The following is a 17916-nucleotide window of genomic DNA, read 5'->3' as shown; positions in this document are numbered from 1 at the left end:
CTTCTGATTGTATTGTTTCATTGTGTGGCTTCTGGAATCACACACATCTGCACTGTGAACACGGAAGAACATTGCCCCTGCAGCACTGAGCAAGAGCGCTAGCAGGTGGGAGCGGTATAGAGGCACTTCTTTCTGAAGCTCTGCACATGATCCATTTCTCAGCATTGTTCTCTGAAAGGGCCTGGAATCCAAGCACATACACCTGTCCTAACACTCTTCACACCTGCACTGTGGTAGCTAAGTGCCATTTTCCGTGGAAAGGGAAAGGGCTCCTGAATCCGACTGACTCAGAATCCAAGGCACAAAGGAGCTGCGATGGGCTTCGGCCTCTCAAGTGCTAGAAAGTAAGGAAGCTTAAAGACTGTGTTTGGGAAGGTTGGGGGCTTGCCGCCAAGCCTGAGGACCTGAGTTTGATTCCTCATGGCAGAAGGAGAGAATCAACTTGTGCAAGCTGTCCTTTGACTACCACACATTCACCTCAAAACCTGAGCTCTCCTACTCCTCCACACAGAATAAATAATTGTAAAAAAAAAAAAAAAGTCTTAACTACAACTGTGTTTATGTCTATAGAACTTGGTGTCAACCTAAGGGGCTCCTGATGGCTAAAAGTGAGAAAAACTGACTTTGAGTGATCATGACAACTGTAATGGATTCATCCTAAAACATAAAAACATTGAGCTTCTAAATGACCCGAAGAAAGAAAAGCAATTAGCTTCTTAATTACCTTTGGGGGTTGCTAGGATACCAAGTTGTTTTTCTCGACATCAATAATAAAAAGAACATTTATTCTGCCTTTCCTGAACATACTGTGTTTCTAAGTCATCAGTTGACGAGGATTTCAGCTTTGGAGGGGGTGGGAGTGAGACATCTCTCCTTTGTGTGACCTCATGATCACCAAGGGATGCTGAGAAGAGCAGGCGTCAGGGAGACGTTGAGTTACAGTGCCAGCATGAGGCACTGAGACCCACGGCCTCCCCAGTCCTGCTGTACCTCCTGGTCTGATCGTGGGGAGTACTGGACCCTGACTAAAAAATAGTCCTCTCACATGGTGCACTTACATCCAACTAGGAGTGCAGTTCTACTGAGGAAGAGGAGCTGGCAACCGAGAGGAACATGCAGGTGTGGTTTTCAATACACAATCAGCCACATTCATGCTTTGAGACATTCTACAGGACAAAAGAACACCTATAAGAAGGAAGGGGAATTAACTGCTATCACCATGCTAGATTAAAAGAGACACAACGGCCTGGGCCTATCACGCTTGACGATTTCTAAATACAACTTCGGAGAGAGGAGAAGATGTCCATGCCCCTTGAAACAGGATATTTATAAAGGCCATCAAATTAAATTAAGGTCACTAGGGAAGGTAACCCTGACCATATGCCCAGTGTCCTTACAAAAAAGGGAAGTTTAGAGCAGATACAGATGCCAAGGGAAGAAGATAGGAAAATTCCCTGGAGGAATCACTGTGTGAGCAGAGTGCTGTGTCTGCTGGGGACTTTGAGGACCACCAGCCAACCCAGATGGTAGGACACACAGAGTTGTCAGAGTACCCCCTCGCCCTTGAACTTGACTGAAGAAGATAGGTTTTCTGCCTTTTCTAGATCTCCAGGGGTTGGTGAGGGTTCCATGCCATGGCTTAGCCCATGTGCCTGAAGTCAGGCAGGTACTGAGAGGGATTAGCTATAACTCAGACCACCTTTGACCCGGGCAGCAAGGAATTGTAGGCTGTAGCTGCAGAAGGAAGGGAGGAAGAACTGTAAGAGGACAGCAGATGCTGTATGGCAGCTTTCCATGTGAAGAGAGAGGGGGCTACAGAGGGGCATGGCTTGGGTTTGGGGAGAGAACAGCAGCTTAGAGGGGCTGTGATCTGACAGAGAGTGCTTCCAGTACAATGGGATGACGAGGCATGCGTAAGGTGGCTTGTTGAACAGTCGTTCTCCCAGAAGCTACACATTATTCTGAGGTGATAGTTGGTATTTGGTGGTTGGTAGGATCTAAAATAACCTAGGACACAAACCTCTAGGCACATCTGTGAGGGAGTTTCTAGATTAAGTTCATTAAGGCTCAAAGGTCTATCCTATATGTGGGTGGTACCATTTCATGGGGAGCAAGCAAGCAGGGAGGCAGGCAGGCAGGCAGGCAGGCAAGCAGCGACATTCACCACTCTGATTCCTGACTGTGGACGCAGTTCCAGGAGCCTCATGTTCCCACCACCACATCTTCCCCTGACATGTACCTGGAACTGTGAGCCACCAAACCTTTCTCCCTTGAGTTGCTTCTGTCAGGTATTTGTACAGCAAGAGGACAGGTAACTAATGCACACACTCTTTGGGGATATAGCAGAAAACAAAACAAAGATTTCCCTTGCACTTGCTAGGGATGGGAAGGAGGAAGAGCCAGGGAAGTCACACTCTCTGAGGCAAGGCTGAGCTAGGGCTCCAGGACAGGGGAGGTGAGACCACCCAGCACTCGTGACACTGTCCGTGAGCACACAGTAGGTATTCTTGGAGCTGCTGCTCTGGTCTTGTGAAGGAAGGAATGAAGAGCCCAAGGCAGAATAACAGGCTGTAAACTTGTACATACATAAAGCATCTATCTGGGAAACTTGAGTGAGGAGTAAGCAGAAAAGCTGCCAGGGAGGGATAAGGGAAGAAGATTACAAAGTGCAAAGGCAGCTGAAATGCTTTCAAGTGATTCGTAATCAGTCGCATCTATTCTAATGACCACCAATTAAGCCGTCTCCTGACGGCTCTCAGAGAAAACGCACTTGCCCCAACAGGCCTGATGAAAACACCTTCCAACACCTTCGCTACAGTGCCTGGCAGGGATGGTAATCGCTTAGAGCCATCCAGAGCAGACTGCATGCATTTCCCCCTTCCAGACCCTCTTTCTCTGGAGAAATCTTCACATAATCCCTGGCATATAGGTATGCAAAATAGGTCTATGAATCAAACATCTACTGATAATAAACCATTAGAAAATATTTAAAAATCATTCTTTGATGTATATATAATTTTGTTATTGATTAAAGATAAAGGTAAATTTGTATGCTAATGAAATGGGTAAGCTGGTTTATTTTTATAGAAGGAATTAAATCTTTGAGCCGGGTGTGGTGGCACATGCCTCTGATCCCAGCATTTTGGAGGCGGAGGTAGATGGGATCACTGTGAGTTCAAGGCTAGCCTGGTCTACATACTGAGCTCCAGGCCAGCTAAGGCTACATAGACAGGCCATGTCTCAAGAAAAAAAAAAAAACAAGAAAGAAAGAAAGGAAGGAAGGAAGAACAGAAAGACTTGAAGCTCAGATCCAAGGCCCCTGTCCCAGGACAAGGTACTGTTCATGCCTGGTACCGTAAACCTGACCAAGAAGCCCTGGCTGGGGAGCTCCTAGCCCTAGGGTCGAACTGCTATTTTGTTAAGTGAACACCATCTCAAACTGCCTTCTAAATGCTTACCTCTGTACCCTTCGGCTAGTGCAGTTCTTAGAGTCATCAGAGAAGCTTCTTTTTGCTTAATGTAGAGGCCCACAACTGGCCAAAGTTCCGAGATCACGTGGTGGTAGCATGCACATCCCTAACTGGGTTATCTACATCACGTGTACAGCACAAAGGGCACATGTATGTTCAGAACCAAGGCTGCATTAAGGTTGTCGACTACAATGCAGAGGGATGCTCTCAGAATACCCCAGATTCATTATGTGTTTGATTTGAATTTCTTTATGGTCAATGTTGCCAAATGTCTAGGGAAGACCATTTTGAGTTATTTGACTCCATAGGGGTCAGGAAGGGGTCAGTTTGCTTTTATTTGAGCACAGTGATTCTCATCCTTCCTAATGTTGTGACCCTTTAATACAGTTCCTCATGTTCTGGTGACCTCCAGCCATAAAATTATTTTCGTTGCTATTTCATAACTGTAAATTTGCTACTTTTATGAATTGTAGTATAAATATCTGATATGCAGGATATCTGATATGTGACCCCTGTGAAAAGGTTGTTTGACCCCAAAGGGGTCACAACCCACAGGTTGAGAACCACTTCTAGCAGTTCTTCCCCACAAGGCCATTTCATGATAATAAACAATTATAATAACTATTATTATAATTTTAGAGACAAGGTCTCACTCTGTAATCCTTGTTGGCCTAGAACTAACTGTGTAGACCAGGTTGGCCTCTGATCCACAGAGATCAGCCTCCTTTTGCCTCCTGAGTGCTGGATTAAAGGTGCACACTGCCATGCCCAGTACAAGGGTCCATTTAACATACCCAGATATTCACTGTGCTTTAGAAAGGCAGACATTATTCTCGTGAAGGCCTCTGCTCCACTTCATTCACTGAACTGCCTCCAGCTGGCAAGAAGGGGCCCTGACCAGAGCCTGGAACCATTCATTCATTAGTACAGCTAATAAACAATAACAACAATAAAAGTCACCAATTCTTCAGTATGAATCATTCTCTAGGCAGTATTTCTACACTAGGCTTAGCTTAATTCTCTCAACAACTCTGAGTAGCTGTCCTCTAGACCTGAGAGAGGAAATGACTTCCCGTGGCCAAACAGGAAGTAGAAGGTTGCGTTAGAATTGGAACCCACTTCCACTGGCTCCTGAGTGCTCATATTTGGCTACTGTTACACGAGACAGACCTCATGCTGGATGGAACAAAATACGGTTTTGGCCTTAGAGGATCTGGTTAGTCTGTGGGAAGAAACAAGTAAACGAACAGTTCAAAGGCAGTACAGCAAGCGCTAAGCTAGAGACAGTAGCATGTCCTAGGAACCTTAGTAAAGAAGAAAAGCTTCCTCCTCAGGTTGGTTGCATTGGGGAAATGGTTTTCCCCAATGTGACATGTAAGGTGGGTGTTGATGGATATGGAGGAGTTTGTCTCCAAGTACAGGAGCTAGTTATGAAGGAAAGAGCATGCCTCTTGTGCTTTCAACGCTATGCTAACCCACCTCCGTTTATTTCACGATCAAATGTTTCTTGAATGTTCTTTTGTCCACCTAGAGCTTTTGTGGAAACAAAACAAAAAACTAACAATGAAAGTGACTTAACCAGCAATCAACCCAGAGAATTTTACATAGGCATTTTCTTTGTAGATTTTGAAATGAGTCAGAAATCTGAGCTGTGCCCCAGAAGACAAGGCTGTATGGACAGGTAGGATGAATCCTGAATTAGAGACCTGGCTGTGTACCCCAGAAACTGCTTGTGGAGGGATCTGGCCACAGAGCTCTCTGGCAAGTTTCCAGGGAACTTTCTGGATGCGAACTTTAGCTGTACACAGGGATAAGGCTCAGGTCTCATAAAGACTGGCTACAGGGTGGGGTGAAGTTCCTTTGGTTTTAGACTTCTGGCTGGCTATGTTAAGAAGAGAGTGGATTGCTGGGGGAATCCTTGCTCCCAAGACGACAGCTCAATATTTGTACCAAAGAGTGTCTGTCCCATGAGAAATGCAGAGCATGTGTGTTTCTATGGAGTCCCCGTCATGTAGAGAGACTCTAGAGCCAAAGGAAAGTCCTCCAGTGAAGCTTTAGGTGATGGGGGTGGAGATGCAACTGCTTAGCAGGGAAATGGGGTGTAGGACAGCCCTAGGACACAAGTAGGAGTCAACGATGTTTACCGTATTCAACGGAATAGTAAATACAGAAACTGTAAGACCAATGAAAGCATGGTGTGCTATCAGAAGAGAGCACATTGTAATTGCGAGCATAGATAAATCCCCAGCACCACACAAATGGGTATAGTGACACATGCCTTAACCCCAGCACTTGGGAGATACAAGTGGGACGATCAGAAGTCCAAGACCATCTTTGGGTATATAAGGAGTTTGGGGTCAGCCTGGGGTATGTGAGACTCTGAGGGGAAGGAGGGAGAGCCGGCAACTACAGCAAGAGGCATAGCATGTGAGATGGTCCTGTCAGCACAGAGTAGGACTGCCCAGGCAAATTCCAGTGTCCGGAGTGGAACACAGGGGCAAATGGGAAGATAGGCCCCCGATGAGGCAGGGGGTAAGAAGAGAACCAGTAATCAAAGAGTGAGAACAGTGGAAATATTGAGACGTTTCCATAGGAACAATTTCTGTCTCTCGGGACCACTTCTGCCACTGTTTAAAGGATGGATCTAGGAAGCAGTGGTGGATGGTAAGAGTGAGTACTGGAGACTGCTGCAAGCTTCCCAGGAATGGTGGTGAGGAGCAGGGTAAGGGGGCCGGTGGGAAGGGTTACAGGTGGGATAGTATGGTGCTTTGAATGAGAAATGCTCCCCATAGGCTCAGGTGTTTTAACACTTGGTCCCCAGTGGGTGGTGCTGTTTTTGGGGGAGGGGGGTACAGCTGGAGGAAGTGTCACTGGGGGTGGCTTTGAGAGTTCATAGCCATAACTACTACATACACAGTCAGGATGAATGCCTCTGCTCATCCATTTTGGTTTTGTAACCATAATTGATCCATACTTGAGATTAAAATGTGTTCCCTGGAAGCAGATAGCACACATTGCTTTTATTGGTCTTATGTTTTCCGTATTTATATTGATGGATTTTCCCTCAGGGACCGAAGCCCAAATAAACTTTCTTCTATAAGTTACTTTGGTCATGATGTTTTGTCACAGCAACAGAAAAGTAACTAATACAGATGGAAGGACCAGCAAGGCTTGAGGGAAAGGGAGAACTCACCATTCACTCCTGAGACCTTTACTGGACCAATAGGTGGCATTGTACTGTGAGGAGGAAGAGTGGAAGAGGGGACCCTCTGGAGGTTGGTTAGGGATTGTGATTTTAACCTTCATCGTCAGCTTGACTAGGTTTTGAATCACCTAGGAGACCTTCCTCTGGGCATGTCTGTGAGAGAATTTCCAGAGATATAACTGAGGAGGGAATACCTACCCTGAATGTAGGTACCACCATCCTGTGGGTTACATTCCTAGACTGAATGACAAGGGCAGAAAGGATAAACCAGATGAGCAGCAAGCAGCATTCATCAGTCCTCTGCTTCACTGCAGATGCAATGTGACCAGACACCTCAGGATTCTGCTATTGCAACACCCTGTCTCGATGGGCTGTATCCACTTAAACTGTGAGAAGAGAGAGTGAGAGGTGGGAGGAGGGAGGGAGGGAGAGAGAGAGAGAGAGAGAGAGAGAGAGGAAGGGAGGGGGGAATAACCCCCCCCAAACATTTCCCCCTTAATTGCTTTTGACAGGCACTCCATTATAGCAATGAAAAAAGAAACCAACACACACATGAGGATACTTAAGTTACTGGACATAGGGGTGTGGAGCCCATGGGAATATTTTGGACTGGAGACACACATTTTAAAGAGATTTTGTGTATGCATGACATTAAGTACAAATAGATGCTAACATGCTACTAAACAACAACCTGTTCTCTTGATCTAAAAAATTCCATGTAGACATTTATGACAATCTATATAGGGCCCCCTTATATTTTAATGGCTACATGGTATTCTGTTGTATAAATAAAACATTGTTTTTCACATTTAAATTTATAAAGATTATAAACATAGAAAGGTCTATAATGTAGACCAAAGATCCACACATCTAACCTCAGCACAAATACTAGTCCTAGATCGCATTATTCTGCACTCAAGGAATTTAGGTGCTGGTCAACCCTGCTCCTCTTCTTCCCTTCCTGTCTTCCTCCTCTACAGTGCTAACTAACTAGCATGATTTGGGGGCACATATTTGTACTTTCTGAGCAATAGTAAAGTTGCTTCTTTAAACCATATGTGTTAGGAGCATAAATGTCCTGGCACCCACAGATCTCCAGGGAAAACAGGAATGTTAAAGACCCAGGATTGTCCTTTCAAAGAGAAAGACATTTAACCTGTTTTTCCGGAAGGCTGGCAATTGGAGGTGATTAATAGCCTGGTGAACTGTGATATCTGTTGGACCAGACCATATCAAACTCCTACAACCAGGATTGGAAGTGGCTAGTAATATAAATGAACCTTATATTACCTGTTCAGCCAGGGACTTCCCTGATCTCCCACAACCAGGTGGGCTAATAGCCCAGGCTAGACCGTTCCTTAGGACCTTAGGTTAGTACATGTATCCTATCTCTAGAACCCATCTTCTTGGAAGAAATGGCATATATTATGAATTAAATTTTAATATAATCATTGTCTCCTTATGCATTGGGGGTTGTTTTATACCAGGAAACTGTTTTCCAAATTATATCATGTTTAAATATGCTGGCAATAAGCTATACACTGCTTGGCATCAGACTCTCTAGAAGTTTCATCCAGCCTGGCAAACTAAGTCAGGCTGAACTGAGTTTTCACTCTCACCTCTTTGTAGGTCATTTTCCTGCCTGCCATGACTCCCTCACATATGTAATTAATATAATTTTTTAAAAAATTCCCTACACTGGGGGACTGGCAAGATGGCTCAGTAGCTAAGGAACCTGATACCAAGACTGATGACCTGAATTTCATCCCTTATAACCACCAAGTGAAAGGCTAAAACTCACAAAGTACCCTCAGACATTTCCACATGCTGCTCAGGTGTCATACATGCGCATGTGTGCAAGCATGAATGCACACAGACACAGATAGGTGTAATTTTCTGTCCCACCAGCCAGCTCCCAAATAACCATGCAGAGACTTATTACTAATTATAAATGCTCGGCCAATAGCTTAGGCTTGTTACTAACTAGCTCTTACAACTTAAATTAACCCATATTTCAGTATCTTTCTTTAACTCGGCATGTTCATCTTCCTTCTCCTTGAATATCCTCTGAACTCTGTCCTTCATCCCAGACTTCTCTCCCTGTCCTCAAGTCCTGCCTAACTTCTTCCTGCCTTCAGCTCTTTATTAAACCAATGAAAACAATACATTCTCTCTCTCTCTCTCTCTCTCTCACACACACACACACACACACACACACACACACACACACACACTTAATAAGAATTCAATTTTTTAAAAGTTTAAAATGTTTCCCTACATTGCTTTCCTTGTCTACATCCTTTTGCAATCCATTCTCTTCATCCAACACTACATTCACCAGGGTTACCCATCTTCGAAAGAGTAAATGGAAAGATGGCTCAGCAGTTAAGAGCACTGACTGCTCTTCCAGAGGACCCAGGTTCAATTTCCTGCACCTACATGGTGATTCATAACTGTTTATAACTCCAGTCCCGTGGCTCCAAAGCCCTCTTCTGGCCTGGTGCACACATGGTGCTGACATACATGCAGGCAAAAACCTCATACACATAAAACAAAATAATAGGAATAAATCTTTAAAAAATAAAAAGAGTAAGCGCTCTTGTGATGGAGACTGTTATTGTATGGTTGACCCATATTACCACAGAGAAGACAGGGTGGCTTGGATGAATGGGATCTCAGGGATGCAGCCTGGAGTACTTCTTCACCAGGTACTCTCCCTGAACACTGGGCAGAAAACCTCTGGGTGTTTACATCCCGACCTAGCCTTGGAATGCTGGCTCTGGCTCCTGACAGCAACACCCGCAGCCTCTGGCAGAGCAGGTGTTATGTAATGTTACGTCATGGGTAGAAGGTGCTGGAAGCTGCTTTGTCATCATGGTGGTTCACATAGAAAGGGACGACTGCTGGGAGAGAAGCCCAGAGGAGCGCTGCAAGGCTGGGACTCCTCCCTTCCCTTTATGGCGCTCTCAATTCCTCGACTCTGGGGCCAGCAGCTTCTTCCATGGAAGCCCTTAAGCACAGAGGGTGTTCCTCCCCTGCTTCTTGTCTTTTTCATGTTCACCCAGAACCTCCTTGGGGGAAGAAAAAAAAACACCACCAGAAAAACAAACACTTCTGAGTGCTTTCAGTCTCAAACAAAGCTTTATACATTTGTTGGCAGGAAGTCCAGAGTGGAATTTGCCATTAACCTGTAGTAAGGTAACCCTTCAACACCCCATCCTGAACAATCAAATACTTTTAAATGTCACTTTCCAACAAAAGCGTGCGTTGTCCCTGGGGATGCCCCGGTGGCACTAGCCTTTTCAAAGTGGGAAGAGTAAATCATTTCACTTCTCAGGTGGAGAGCTAAACGGAACTTTCCAGAGTCTGTCACAAACCGGCCTCCTGCAGGCACATTTCAGCTCAAATAGCCCCTTAATGGACCAGCTTTTCTTCTCTGGTGGTGGTGGTGGTGGTGGTGGTGGTGGTGGTGGTGTGTGTGTGTTTGTGAGTTCACATGTCACATTCTCTTTTAAAAACTGAAATTGTTCTTTATGATGCCAAAGTCAAGTAGTAAGTTCAGCCTTCAACTTCCACGGCTCTTGGCCTCTGGAATGTCATAGTTAAGATTGCTCATGCACTTACTATATACTAGAGGCTGTTGACTCGATTGACACAGCATACTGCAGATGTTGTGGCTTACTCCACACTCCAGATGATGGAACTGAGGTAATACAAAGAACAACCATGTCAAGGTCACTGGCGTACAAGAGAAGGAAGCAGAATTTAAGCCCAGAGCGTTCAACTTTGAAGCAGATGTTCCGGTCCTGTGTTATTGTTGATGTTGTTATCTTACAAAGTGCCTGACAAGGGTAACCCAAGGGAGAGTGCTTTCTTTGGGGTCACACTCTGAGGGGACAGTCCATCATGGCCAGGAAGGTAATGTGACTGAAGTATAAGGCCAGTGGCCACTCTACCCCTGGTCAGGAAGCAGAGAGAGATGGATGCTGGTGCTCAGCGCTTCCTCCTTTTTAAAATTAATTCAGGACCCTGGTCCATGGGATGCAGCCACTCCCATTCTGGGTGGATCTTCCCTCTTCAGGCAAACCTCTCAGGAAACACCCTCACAGACATGTCCTGCAGTTTGTCTCCTGAAAGATTCTAAATCTATCAAGTTAACAGTCAAGGTTAATCAATACAATTACTATATTGATTCAATAAATCTGAAAAAAAGTTTTCTCATTTTCTGTCTACCAGGAAAAAGAACTACCCAGAAATGTGTGCCCACTGGGGTCAGTATTACACAAACGCTGCTGTGTTTAGGGTTTTTTTGACATGTTTGGTACCAGGTGTCATCTTGACTAATTATATATGAGGCGTCTCTGAGGACTCACCTGTCAATGACAGACGATAACTGGTTGGCTTACCCCTGGAATCCAGGTGCAGGAGACATGGCTAGTCTCCAGCTTTGAGAAAAGGGTTGAGCACTGGGAAGTCCTTGGCAAGGCTTTAGATTTGATAGGTCTTCTCTGTCCTCTCTCTGTCTCTCTGTCTCTGTCTCTCTGTGTCTCTGTGTCTCTGTCTCTCTCTGTGTCTCTGTCTCTGTCTGTCTGTCTGTCTCTCTCTCTCTCATTGCACCAGGGAAACAGTTTCTCCCTAGATAGCCTAGGCTGACCTCAAACTTGTGATCCTCCTGCCTCAGCCTTCTAAATGTTGCTACTATGTGCTACTATGCCTGGCTTGAATTAAAGATGGCCAATTTGCTTGAGTAAGCAAAGTATCAGCCTACCCATTTAATGGGAGAACCTGAAAATAAATAATGCCATATTATCAGAGGTCAGTGGAGAGCTGCTGGAGGAGACCCCATGACCCTGAGGATTTCCCTGCTGCAGCTGTCAATCACCTTCTCTGACCCCCATGCCCCTGGAAAACACACACTCAGCGTGACAGATGTCTGTTGGGTAAGCTTATGGTAGTCAGCCTGGAAGGCCACCTTCCCAGCCATGGGAATTTGGCGTTTCCCTAACTTGTCTGTTCTCCCAAATCCCCAGGCATCTAAGTTCAGAGGCCTCCCAGGGAGTTATTTTGTACAGGAGCCAAAGTTATGTAAGGTTGTGAGACAGAAGAGAGGCTGTGTGAAGCACGGTGGGGCGTGACACATCTCTCTGAGGGAGCTGTGCAGGAGGCAACCCGGCCCCAGCCTGAACGGCGGCAGGGAGGCCAATCTCCACCTGTTCCACCGGAACTGCCTTGGATGTGATCTCCTCAGCCCTTCGCCTAGACAGAGTGAAGGCCTGGACAATGGACTGAGGTCCACAGGCAGAGGGTGGGGCCCCGACAGACGCTCCAGCCTGTGTAGTCTCCTTGGTTCACCAGGAAACAGAAGTATCATTTGTTGTTTCCATTTCCAGGGCAGAAATGGGAAAGGAGGGGTGGAGGAGGAAAGATCCAGAGCTAGCTAAAGGGTGTTGTTAGAAATGTAAACAGGTCTTGATTCTACTAGGCTGACAGGCCAGTGAGCTCCAAGTATCTAACTGTCTCTGCTTCCCTCCCTCTCTCCTCCCTCCCCCTCCCTCCCTCTCTCCCTGCGGGGGAGGGGGGGGATTACAGGCCAGCACACCTCCCACCTGGCTTTTTAAGTGGGTGCTGGGAATCTAAAATCAGGTCCTCATGCTCGTGAGGACCTCAGGACCCGGAGTTTGCACAGCAAATACTTTACTGACTGGACCTTCTCCCAGACCTGCTCTTCAGGCCTCTCTATCCACAGCTCTTCCTCGTCTTTATGAAGTTGACACTTTTGAAGACATGACCCTTCTTCTCTTTGTGTTAATAGTATGAATGGATGTTTTGTCGTGATGACATTCCTCACTGGGACACTGAGGAGATGGTGGGTCCCCTCTGGATGCTGTGGTGTCTTTCTTTCCTATAATGCCATCCTCACTGGGACACTGAGGAGATGGTGGGTCCCCTCTGGATGCTGTGGTGTCTTTCTTTCCTATAATGCCATCCTCACTGGGACACTGAGGAGATGGTGGGTCCCCTCTGGATGCTGTGGTGTCTTTCTTTCCTATAATGCCATCCTCGCTGGGACACTGTGGAGACGGTGGGTCCCCCTGGATGCTGTGGTGTCTTTCCTATAATGCCATCCTCACTGGGACACTGCGGAGACGGTGGGTCCCCCCTGGATGCTGTGGTGTCTTTCTTTCCCCTTGCTGAGGTTAACTTTGATCACCATTAGGCTGTTATTTGATTTTTCCCCCACTTTATACTCCTTTTTACCCCTTGCAACTAATAACCAGCCTGAGCGAAACACTTAAAGATGGTGGTACAGAATATCCCACTCTTTGTCCAAATACCTCCCTAGGCTTAGCTTCATTGGTAGTTCTTGCCTAACTCTGTCATTATGGTAAAGTTTGCAAAATGAACACTTTCCCAACTATAGCCCTCTCTCCACTTTGGCCAGCTCATCTAACTTGGCATTTTATTCTCCTTTTTCATTTAATTATTCATTCATCCATTCATTGCTGGTGAAGACCCTAAAATTCTTTTCGGTGATTTATAATTCACTTCTGTCCATAACCGATGTGGCCAGATGGAATCGCTCTAATCGGACTCCTGTGTCCTTGTGATACCCCCTCCCCTCCCCACCCCTTCATTACTTCCCAGCACACCAGCACATCTTAGGGTCACCTTGTCTCTCTTCCCCCCAACCCTGATATAAGTCCTTTCTCTACAAAGCGCTGTTCCTTTTGGTGGGGAACCGCATTAGAGACCAAGCTGGGAACCTGGATGTGCTCATTTCTAGTGGAGTGCCTTTGCTTCTTGACGATTGCAGTGGTAGGAGCTATACACCTGTGTATAAGCATGCACACATGAACATTCACACGGGTGCACAGAGCGTGCATGTTCACCCACATACATAGGCTTTAGAAGTCACAAGGATAGACTGATATTTCCACTTCCACACTTGATTCTCTCTCACCGTCTCCCAATTCTTCTCTTCATATTCACAGCCACTCCCAGCCCGTCCACAGTGAGCCTTAAGTGTCAGCAGTGACACTCAGTCGTTCCTCAGTGCTTTGACCATACGCACTCGTGTGGGAATGGCTTCCCTTGTCCCTTTACAGTAAACAACTCCTGGAAATGCACACTTGCTTCTTATTCTTAAAATCCATGGAAGTTTTAGTGGCTGATTGTGGGCAATCTTAAAAACCTCCTGAGAACTCAGACTCCCCTGATAAAACCTGTTAGCAGGCTGGTTGGATGGCTTTGAGGTTAAGAGCACTTGCTGCTCTTCCGGGAAATGAGTTCCGTTCCCAGCACCCATGTTGGGTGGCTTACAACCACCTACAACTCCAGCTATAGAAGATCCAACAGCCCTTCTGGCCTTTGAGGGCACATACATACATACACACACACACACACACACACACACACACACACACACACACACACACACACTAATAAAATAAAATCTTAAAAAACCTAACCTGTTATCGATCAGTAAATGCAAGTCAGTCCACATTGTGCTATTGGATTTGGGGAGTTTTCATGCTGTGGTGGGAAGGCAACTGTAGTTCCCGGGAGCAACTTCTAATTGAAGACATCTTTGAAAATATACTGTGTGGTACCAGAATTCACTCCAACAGGCACTTATGCTCGGTAAGTTTTACAGTGGGTCTTGTCGGAGCATGCCAGCAGACAGCAGGCCCACCAGCCACACTTCATTATGACTGGCTGCACTGAGCTCCTCACAGAGTTCAAGGAAACGAGTCCTCATGCCCATATTGCCCAAAGAGGCTAAAATCTACCTGCCTTCCTCTCACTTCAGGAAAAGCAGCAGAGGCAACCATAAACTATCTTAAATGAGGTCTAGACCATTCTGGAAATAAGCCCAGGCCACTCCTCCCCAGTGATTCCATGAATCCGCATTTATATTTTCCTGCTTTTGTTGGTTGCAAGCTCCTTCATTCACAGACTTCTTGCCTTGATGTCAGGAGTGTTTAGCAGTGGAGACAGGACCAGGACCCTGGAAAGGAGAGACCCTTGTGCACAGATGTCAATGGGGCTGCATGTACAAGAGATCTGCAATTCCTTATCTCTTTTTTCACCTGATTGAGAGGCAAGGCAGGGGTTGAATGGGTGATATTAACATGTCCTTACTACTAATCAAAGGTTAGGCTACAGCATGGGGAAAGATGCACCCCCAAGCCTCCTTTCAAGAATGACTGCATCATTCCCCAGCTCCAGGGAGTTTGCAGGTCCCTCCAGGTAGGTAGAATTCATGGGAAACCATCTCACTCAAGTATAAGATTTATATATATATATATATATATATATATATATATATATATATATATGTGTGTGTGTGTGTGTGTGTGTGCGTGTGTGTGTGTGTGTGTGTGTGTAGCTAGAGTTTTCCTACCTTGCCCACGGTCAGGACAAATCTCTGTCACTCGCCAGTCCCAAAGCCGCTCAGACCCAACCAAGTAAACACAGAGAATTATATTGCTTAAACTGTTTGGCCTAATAGCTCAGGCTTCTAGCTATCTAGTTCTTACATCTTAAATTAATCCATTTCTATAAATCTATACCTTGCCACATGGCTCGTGGCTTACCGGCATCTTCACATGCTGTTTGTCATGGCGGCGGCTGGCAGTGTCTCCCTTTCCCTTCCTGTTCCCTTAATTCTCCTCTCTGTTAGTCCCGCCTATACTTTCTGCCTGGCCACTGGTCAATCAGTGTTTTATTTATTGACCAATCAGAGTAACAGATTTGACATACAGACCATCCCACAGCATGTGTGTGTGTGTGTATATATATGTACATATGTATATATATATTTTTTTCTGTCATGATATTAATGGTCATAAAGAGTACTAACTAATTCTAGAAATGAGCTTCATCCAGCCTTCTGTATGTAATTTTGGTCTCGAGTCTGAAGCAAGTAACTAGGAATTAAGTTTGTATACTCTGGATGTATTTAACAGATTATGGTTCTTTAACCTCTCTGAGATCTGCTGCATATGACATTTAAAATACTAAAGTTTTCTGCAGTAAACTGTGACCATTCCTAACAGTGACCTTTGAAGTCTCCAAAAAGATAGTGGGGCGACACGATGATTCTACCTGGAGTGTGGTACTGCCACTAAGCTGATAAATACCACCCAAAGATCAACTTTGGACAAACTTCTCAGGATAACTTCAAAGTGGCTAGCTAAGATGGTCCAACCTCACAGACTGCTCTACCCAGGACTTCAGATAAGCCCTGCATTTTCCCATTACAAAGAGACTGGACAACAAACGATACAGTTTACTCTTCCAGGACTTGACCATTATCTCGATTTTCTCAGGGTCCCCTAAAGATGCCATTACCCCCAGACAACAGGAAGTAATTTTAAGAACATGATGTCCACATTCCCAAGAGGTAGGGTGGGTAGTTTTTGGTCCTTCGGTGGGTTATGCTATCATTTAGGGAGATTGGTTGCACTGGTCATGGTAAGGGAGGAAACTAAGCAAGGGAGGTTGGATCCAAGGATCTTGTCTTGGTTAAGGTTTTTATTGCTATGAAGAGGCACCATGACCACGGCAACTCTTGCAAAGGAAATATTTAGTTGGGGTGGCTTGCTTACAGTTTTGGAGGTTCAGTCCGTTATCGTCACGGCAGGGAGCATGGTGGCATGCAGGCAGACATGGTCCTGGAGGAATAGCTGAGAGTCCTACATCTAGAAGGCAACAGGAAGTTGACTGACTGTGACAATGAGCAAAGTTTGACCAAAAGACCTCAAAGTCCACCCCCACAGTGACACATTTCCTCCAACAAAGTCACACTTCCTAATAGTTTCACTCCCTATGAGATTATGGGAACCAGTTACATTCAAACTACCACAGATCTCTTTCTGAAAAGAAAAAGGGGGATATAGAAATGATAGAATAAAACGGTAGATTATTGAATCTACTTTTAAACTAAAAAAAGCAACTACTAACCTCAAATATTTTATGTTGGTATGGGTTTTTGTATATTGATACAAATTTAAGATTATTTTTGTTTTAACATGCTGTACATATGTTTCTGTTCTTGTTTAAGGTATTGTACCTATGCATTTCATTTTAAAATGTAATGTAAAGTTCTACTTCTTAAAAGCTATTATTACAAACTGTTTAGGATAATTAAGAAATTTAGCTTAGTAGTTAGTCATCTGTAACAATCAAATTTGTAGTCATGTAGTTATGTTTTTAAGGTCAAACAGATATATTTAGATAGATACATGGTCTTCAAACACTTTAGAGACCTACAGAATATGGCATTTAAGATGTTTTAATAGATCTGCTGGCATCCGCCCCTCGGGCGGCCGGTCGGGTCTGTGGCGACGGCTCCGGTGCTTTGCAGTTCTCCGGCCGGAGAGGGAGTGGATGGGCGGCGCCGCGGAGGCCTCGGAAAAGCCCTAGAGGAGGAGGGTGACGGAGTTGGGGCGCTGAGCTGGCAGGAGGGGAGCATGGGACTGGACGGAGCCCGTGAGATCGCCCCGCACGGCTGCGCAGTGGGGTGCTAGCCGGCCTGCCTTTGCAGAATCGATAACTGTAAAAGTTGAGGCTGGAGTCGTCCAAACCCCCTTAACCTCGACAGGTGGATGGCGCGGTGGGTCCTCCCGAGCGAAATTCCGGATTTCCCTGGGTCTTCCGGTAGGAGCTGTGATCAACTGTGCTGACAATACAGAAAATCAAGGGAGGACTGAACAGACTTCCTGCTGCTGGTGTGGGCGATATGGTGATGGCCACAGTTAAGAAAGGCAAACCAGAACTAAGAAAAAAGGTCCATCCAGCGGTGGTAATTCGACAAAGAAAGTCATATCGAAGAAAAGATGGGGTGTTTCTTTATTTTGAAGACAATGCAGGAGTCATAGTAAACAATTAAGGCGAGATGAAAGGTTCTGCTATCACAGGTCCAGTCGCAAAGGAATGTGCAGACTTGTGGCCCAGGATTGCATCTAATGCAAGCAGCATTGCATGATTCTCTGGTGTATTTGTAAAATATTCATTAAAAAGTCTTTGCTCCAAGAACAAACAAACCAAAAAACAAAACAACAAAAAAAGATGTTTTAATAACGTAAGACTTTTCATGACAGTGAGATCATCTGCTCCTGGCAGCCCAAATCTACTTAAAAAAAAAAAAAAAAAGATGGTGGGCATTGAAGAATTTCCATATGGAGTTTGCTTTCCATGTGACAAACCTAGCCATTGGGTAAGAAACTGTTCTTGCCT

At 45.3% G+C, this 17916-nt stretch overlaps 1 pseudogene; it reads left to right on the top strand.

Moving 5' to 3' along the window:
* The first annotated feature begins 17150 nt into the window (after nt 1-17150).
* Nucleotides 17151-17707, top strand: LOC128123846 (60S ribosomal protein L23-like; annotated as a pseudogene).
* The last annotated feature ends 209 nt before the right edge of the window (nt 17708-17916 follow it).

This window comes from Peromyscus californicus, unplaced genomic scaffold (assembly GCF_007827085.1).
Source record: "Peromyscus californicus insignis strain IS unplaced genomic scaffold, ASM782708v3 Scaffold_4__1_contigs__length_199733344, whole genome shotgun sequence".
NCBI classification, from domain to species: Eukaryota; Metazoa; Chordata; class Mammalia; order Rodentia; family Cricetidae; genus Peromyscus; species Peromyscus californicus.
Note: the sequence above shows the minus strand (reverse complement) of the source record. Positions and strands in the feature narration are given on the sequence as shown.